This window comes from Loxodonta africana, chromosome 3 (assembly GCF_030014295.1).
Source record: "Loxodonta africana isolate mLoxAfr1 chromosome 3, mLoxAfr1.hap2, whole genome shotgun sequence".
Taxonomy (NCBI): domain Eukaryota; kingdom Metazoa; phylum Chordata; class Mammalia; order Proboscidea; family Elephantidae; genus Loxodonta; species Loxodonta africana.
The window spans coordinates 33,027,948-33,036,021 of record NC_087344.1 but is presented as its reverse complement, the minus strand read 5'-3'; positions in this window follow the sequence as shown (position 1 = coordinate 33,036,021).

Sequence of the window (8,074 nt, the reverse complement as noted above, 5' to 3'; positions counted from 1 at the left end):
GAGGAGTTGCCAGACCTGAATCGGCGGAAGCCCTCAGGCACCATTCCCAGAGCGGAGGGAGCAGCAGCGGTGGCGGTGGTGGCGGTGGCGGCAGGCTGGTCCTAGCGTTCAGCGACAGTTTCCTCAGGGAGAAGCAGCCAGCCACACAGCCCACTCACGCCTCCAGAACCTGAGGATAAGGGCGCTCTCGGCAAAACCTAAGCACTCCCCTATATTTTACCACGCTCCCCCCGCACCCCCAAGCCGGTTTCAGCGGCTGAATCCCTGGGCCTGAGACAGACCCTGGTGAGCACCTGGAGCCGTCCACCCAGCCTTGGGGAAGGAAAAAATTTGCAACTGGGGGAAAAGATAATTTGCTAGCTCCATTAACTGGGGGAGCTCAGGACAGAAGTGGCTCCTGTACAGGCAGACACTATCCATGGACCTTGAGCATCTTTCCCTTCTGCATGGACCTGTGTGGGCCTATTTCGGGAGAATAGGCCCTTGCTGGCAAACTCCAACCATTTCAGTGGTGCGGTGGAGAGGTGGGTGTTTGACATTTGACATTGCTTTGCCTATTAAACAAGGTCCTCACCTACCCACAGCAGGGACCTAAGGACTGGTGGCTCCACTTGGGTCACCCAGCCACCCGCGACACGGGTCCATGGATAACTGGTACCTCCCAGTCCTTACAACAAAAACTTTGGATGCCCATGGTCCCTCTGCAGAGCCCACCCACCAGCATGCTCTAGGGAACAGAGATGCGCTTTCCTCGGAGACACTTGGGGGTCTGTCCTCAGCCCCCTGCCTTGTTCAGAGTGTGACCCCCGCTGCAATCAGATACAGGTATATACGCCAATCACCCCTGCCCCTCTAAGACTGTAGGACAGAGCCTGTACCACACACTTGATATCAGCTACCTGGAAACCTGAGCTGAATTCATACAAGAAAACTGAATGGACTCCTAGACTGATATACCTGATAACAGCTCTAGCCAGCTGGGGACAGGAAACCAGAGCTCCAAAGGCGAAAATAATCAAGCTAGCTCACTCAAGCAACCCATAGGGGTATACCAAAACAAAACAAAGCAAGCAGCTATGACACAGTAAGCAAGCATAAAATAATACAATAACTTATAGATGGCTCGGAGACAACAGTCAATATCAAGTCACATAAAGAAACAGGCCATGATCACCTCAACAGGCTCTCAAAACAAAGAATCCGGGGATCTTTTAGATGAAAGTGCATTCCTGGTATTAACAGATGCAGAATACAAAAGTTTAACATACAGAACCCTTCAAGACATCAAGAAGGAAATGAGGCAATACGCAGAACAAGCCAAGGAACACACAGATAAAGCAACTGAAGAAATCAGAAAGATTATTCAGGAACATAATGAAAAGTTTAATAAGCTGGAAAAATCCATAGACAGACAGCAATCAGAAATTCAGAAGATTAAAAAAAAAATTACAGAATTAGATAACTCAATAGAAAGTCAGAGAAGCAAAATTGAGCAAGTAGAAGCTAGAATTTCTGAACTCGAAGATAAATCACTTGGCACTAATATATTTGAAGAAAAATCAGATAAAAGAATTTAAAAAAGTGAAGAAACCTTAAGAATCATGTGGGACTGTATCAAGAGAAATATCCTACGAGTGATTGGAGTACCAGAACAAGGAGGGATAACAGAAAATACAGAGAAAATTGTTGAGGACTTGTTGGTAGAAAACTTCCCTGATATTGTGAAAGATGAGAAGATATCTATCCAAGATGCTCGTCGAACTCTACATAAGATAGATCTTAAAAGAAAGTCACCAAGATATATTATAGTCAAGCTTGCCAAAACCAAAGATAAAGAGACAATTAAAAGAGCAACGAGGGATAAAAGAAAAGTCACCTACAAGGGACAGCAAATAAGAATAAGCTCGGATTACTAGGCAGAAACCATGCAGGCAAGAAGACAATGGGATGCCATATTTAAAAAATTGAAGGGAAAAAATTGCCTGCCAAGAATTATATATCCATCAAAACTGTCTCTTAAATATGAAGGTGAAATTAAGACATTTCCAGATAAACACAAGTTGAGGGAATTTGTAAAAACCAAACCAAAACTACAAGAAATACGAAAGGGTATTCTTTGGTTAGAAAATTAATAATATCAGGTATCGACCCAAGACTAGAACACTGGGCAGAGCAACCAGAAGTCAACCCAGACAGGGAAATCCAAAAAAAAAAAAAAAAAAAAGGCCAACACAGTGTAATGGTGATGTTTTTATATAAAAGAAGACAACATTAAAATAATACAGAGGGACTAAGAAATATAATCATACACCTTCCATATGGAGAGGAAGATACAACGATACAAAGAAATAAAAGTTAGTTTTAAATTTAGAAAAATAGGGGTAAATAATAAGGTAACCACAAAGGAGACAAACTATCCTACTCATGAAAATAAAATACACGGGAAAAATACAGACTCAGCAGAAACAAAATCAACAACAACAAATATGAGGAAAGGACAATATATAAGGAAAATCTACTGAGCGCATAAAATCAAGTGGGAAAAAGAAGCTGTCAACACACAAAAAAAGACATCAAAATGATAGTGCTAAATTCATAGCTATCCATAATTACCCTGAATGTAAATGGACTAAATGCACCAATAAAGAGACAGACAGTGGTAGAATGGATTAAAAAACAAGATCTGTCTATATGCTGCCTACAAGAGACACTCTTAGACTTAGAGACACAAACAAACTAAAACTCAAAGGATGGAAAAAAACATATCAAGCAAACAACAATCAAAACAGAGCAGGAGTGGCAATATTAATACCTGACAAAATAGACGTTAAAGTTAAATCCATCAGAAAGGATAAGGAAGGACACTATGTAGTGATTAAAGGGATAATACACCAAGAAGATATAACCCTATTAAATATTTATGCACCCAATGACAGGGCTGCAAGATACATAAAAAAAACTATCAGCATTGAAAAGTGAGATAGACAGCTCCACGATAATAGTAGGAGACTTCAACACACCACTTTCGGTGAAGGACAGGACATCCAGAAAGAACCTCAATAAAGACATGGAAGATATAAATGCCACAATCAATCAACTTGACCTCGTAGACATATACAGAACACTTCACCCAACAGCAACCAAGTACACTTTCTTTTCTAGTGCACATGGAACATTGTCTAGAATAGACCACATATTAGGTCATAAAGCGAGCCTTAGCAGAATTCAAAACATTGAAATATTACAAAGCATCTTCTCTGACCATAAGGCCATAAAAGTAGAAATCAATAACAGGAAAAGCAGGGAAAAGAAATCAAACACTTGGAAACTGAACAATACCCTGCTCAAAAAAGACTGGACTATAGAAGACATTAAGGATGGAATAAAGAAATTCATAGATTCCAATGAGAATGAAAACACTTCCTATCAGAACCTTTGGGACACAGCAAAAGCGGTGCTCAGAGGCCAATTTATATCAATAAATGCACACATCCAAAATGAAGACAGGGCCAAAACCAAAGAACTATCCCTACAACTTGAACAAATAGAAAGCGAGCAACAAAAGAAACCCACAGGCACCAGAAGAAAACAAATAATAAAAATTAGAGCTAAACTAAATGAAATAGAAAACAGAAAAACAATTGAAAGAATTAACAAGACCAAAAGCTGGTTTTTTGAGAAGCTCAACAAAATTGATAAACCATTGGCCAAACTGACAAATGAAAAACAGGAGAGGAAGCAAATAACCTGAATAAGAAATGAGATGGGCAATACTACAATGGACCCAACTGAAATAAAAAGAATCATATCAGATTACTACGAAAAACTACTCAAACAAATTTGAAAACCTAGAAGAAATGGATGAATTCCTAGAAACACACTACCTACCTAAACTAACACAAACAGAGGTAGAACAACTAAATAGACCCATAACAAAAGAAGAGATTGAAAAGGTAATCAAAAAACTCCCAACAAAAAAAAAAGCCCTGGTCCAGATGGCTTCACTGAAGAGTGCTACCAAACTTTCAGAGAAGAGTTAACACCACTACTACTAAAGGTATTTCAGAGCATAGAAAAGGATGGAACACTACCAAACTCATTCTAGGAAGCCACCATATCCCTGATACCAAAACCAGGTAAAGACACCACAAGAAAAGATAATTTTAGACCTGTATCCCTCATGAATGTAGGTGCAAAAATCCTCAACAAAATTCTAGCCAATAGAATTCAACAACATATCAAAAAAATAATTTACTATGACCAAGTGGGATTCATACCAGGTATGCAGGGGTGGTTCAACATTAGAAAAACAATTAATGTAATCCACCACATAAATAAAACAAAAGACAAGAATCACATGATTTTATCAATTGATACAGAAAAGTCATTTGACAAAGTTCAATACTCATTCATGATAAAAACTCTCAGCAAAATAGGAATAGAAGGAAAATTTCTCAACATAATAAAGGGCATCTATACAAAGCCAACAGCCAACATCACCCTAAATGGAGAGAGCCTGAAAACATTCTCATTGAGATCGGGAACCAGGCAAGGATGCCCTTTATCACCACTCTTATTCAACATTGTGCTGGAAGTCCTAGCCAGAGCAATTAGGCTAGATAAAGAAATAAAGGGCATCCAGATTGGCAAGGAAGAAGTCAAAGTATCTCTATTTGCAGATGACATGATCTTATACACAGAAAACCCTAAGGAATCCTCCAGAAAACTACTGAAACTAACAGAAGAGTTCAGCGGAGTATCGGGATATAAGATAAACATACAAAAATCAATTGGATTCCTCTACACCAACAAAAAGAACATCGAAGAGGAAATCACCAAATCATTGCCATTTACAGTAGCCCCCAAGAAGGTAAAATACTTAGGAATAAATCTTACCAGAGATGTAAAAGACTTATACAAAGAAAACTACAGTACACTTCTGCAAGAAACCAAAAGAGACTTACATAAGTGGAAGAACATACCTTGCTAATGGATAGGAAGACTTGACATTATAAAAATGTCTATTCTACCAAAAGCGATCTATACATTTAATGCAATTCCGATCCAAATCCCAAGGACATTCTTTAATGAGATGGAGAAACAAATCACCAATTTCATATGGAAGGGAAAGAGGTCCCGGATAAATAAGGCATTACTGAAAAAGAAGAACAAAGTGGGAGGCCTTACTCCACCTGATTTTAGAACCTATTATACCACCACAGTAGTCAAAACTGCCTGGTACTGGTACAACAACAGATACATGGACCAATGGAACAGAATTGAGAATCCAGACATAAATCCATCCACATATGAGCAGCTGATATTTGACAAAGGCCCCAAAACAGTTAAATGGGGGAAAGACAGTCTTTTTAACAAATGGTGCTGGCATAACTGGATATCCATCTGCAAAAAAATGAAACAAGACCCATACCTCACTCCATGCACAAAAACTAACTCAAAATGGATCAAAGACCTGAATATAAAATCTAAAACGATAAAGATCATGGAAGAAAAAATAGGGACAATGTTAGGAGCCCTAATACACGGCATAAACAGTATAGAAAACATTATAAAGAACGTAGAAGAAAAACTAGATAACTGGGAGCTCCTAAAAATCAAACTCTTAAATGCTCATCCAAAGACTTCACCAAAAGAGTAAAAAGACTAACTACAGACTGGGAAAAAATTTTTAGCTATGACATTTCTGATCAGCGCCTGATCTCTAAAATCTACTTAATACTGCAAAAACTAAACTGCAAAAAGACAAATAACCCAATTAAAAAATGGCCAAAAGATATGAATAGACACTTCACTAAAGAAGACGTTCAGGCAGCTAACAGATATATGAGGAAGTGTTCACGATCATTAGCCACTAGAGAAATGCAGATCAAAACTACAATGAGATTTCATCTCACTCCAACAAAGCTGGCATTAATCCAAAAAACACAAAATAATAAATGTTGGAGAGGCTGTGGAGAGATTGGAACACATACACTGCTGGTGGGAATGTCAAATGGTACAACCGCTTTGGAAATTGATTTGGGGCTTCCTTAAAAAGTTAGAAATAGAACTACCATGCGGTCCGGCAATCCCACTCCTTGGAATATATCCTAAAGAAATAAGAGCCTTTACAGGAACAGATACATGCACACCCATGTTTACTGCAGCACTGTTTAAAATAGAAAGGTGGAAGCAACCAAAGTGCCCATCAACGGATGAATGGATAAATTATGGTATATTCACACAGTGGAATACTATGCATCGATAAAGAACAGTGATGAATCTGTGAAACATTTCATAACGTGGAGGAACCTGGAAGGCATTATGCTGAGTGAAATTAGTCAGTTGCAAAAGGTCAAATATTGTATAAGACTGCTATTATAAGAACTTGAGAAATAGTTTAAACTGAGAAGAAAACATTCTTTTGTGGTTAAGAGGAGGGGGAGGGAGGGAGGGTGGGAGAGAGGTATTCACTAATTAGATAGTAGATAAGAACTACGGTGACGGGAAAGACAGCACACAATACAGGGAAAGTCAGCACAATTGGACTAAACCAAAAGCAAAGAAGTTTCCCGAATAAACTGAATGCTTCGAAGGCCAGCGTAGCAGGGGCAGGGGTCTGGGGACTATGGTTTCGGGGGACATCTAAGTCAATTGGCATAATAAAATCTATTAACTAAACATTCTGCATCTCACTTTGTTTTTTTTTTATAGTAATTTTTATTGAGCTTTAAGTGAATGTTTACAAATCACGTCAGTCTGTCACATATAAGCTTATAGACACCTTACTCCTTACTCCCACTTTCCCCCTAATGAGTCAGCCCTTCCAGTCTCTCCTTTCGTGACAATTTTGCCAGTTTCTAACCCTCTCTACCCTCCCATCTCCCCTCCAGACAGGAGATGCCAACACACTCTCAAGTGTCCACCTGATACAAGTAGCTCACTCTTCATCATCATCTCTCTCCTACCCATTGTCCAGTCCCTTCCATGTCTGATGAGTTGTCTTCGGGAATGGTTCCTGTCCTGGGCCAACAGAAGGTTTGGGGACCATGACCGCCGGGATTCTTCTAGTCTCAGTCAGACCATTAAGTCTGGTCTTTTTATGAGAATTTGGGGTCTGCATCCCACTGATCTCCTGCTCCCTCAGGGGTTCTCTGTTGTGCTCCCTGTCAGGGCAGTCATCGGTTGTAGCCAGGCACCATCTAATTCTTCTGGTCTCAGGATGATGTAAGTCTCTGGTTCATGCGGCCCTTTCTGTCTCTTGGGCTCATAGTTATCGTGTGACCTTGTTGTTCTTCATTCTCCTTTGATCCAGGTGGGTTGAGACCAATTGATGCATCTTAGATGGCCGCTTGTTAGCATTTAGGACCCCAGACAACACATTTCAAAGTGGGATCTGCATCTTACTTTGAAGAGTGGTGTCGGGGGTCTTAAACGCTAGCAAGTGGCCATCCAAGATGCATCAATTGGTCTCAACCCACCTGGATCAAAGGAGAATGAAGAACAACAAGGACACAAGGTGATTATGAGCCCAAGAGACAGAAAGGGCCACATGAACCAGCGACTACATCATCCTGAGACCAGAAGCACTAGATGGTGCCCGGCTACAACCGATGACTGCCCTGAAAGGGAACACAACAGAGAACCCCTGAGGGAGCAGGAGAGCAGTGGGATGCAGACCCCAAATTCTCATAAGACCAGACTTAATGGTCTGACTGAGCCTGGAAGGACCTGGTGATCATGGCCCCCAGACCTTCTGTTGGCCCATTACAGGAACCATTCCTGAAGCCAACTCTTCAGACAGGGATTGGACTGGACAATGGGTTGGAGAGGGATGCTGGTGAGGAGTGAGCTTCTTGGATCAGCTGGACACTTGAGACTGTGTTGGCATCTCCTGCCTGGAGGGGAGATGAGAGGGTGGAGGGAGTTAGAAGCTGGTGAAAAGGACACGAAAAGAGAGAGTGGAGGGAGGGGGCAGGCTGTCTCATTAGTGGGAGAGTAATTGGGAGTGTGTAGCAAGGTGCATATGGTTTTTTGTGTGAGATGCTGACTTGATTTGTAAACTTTCACTTAA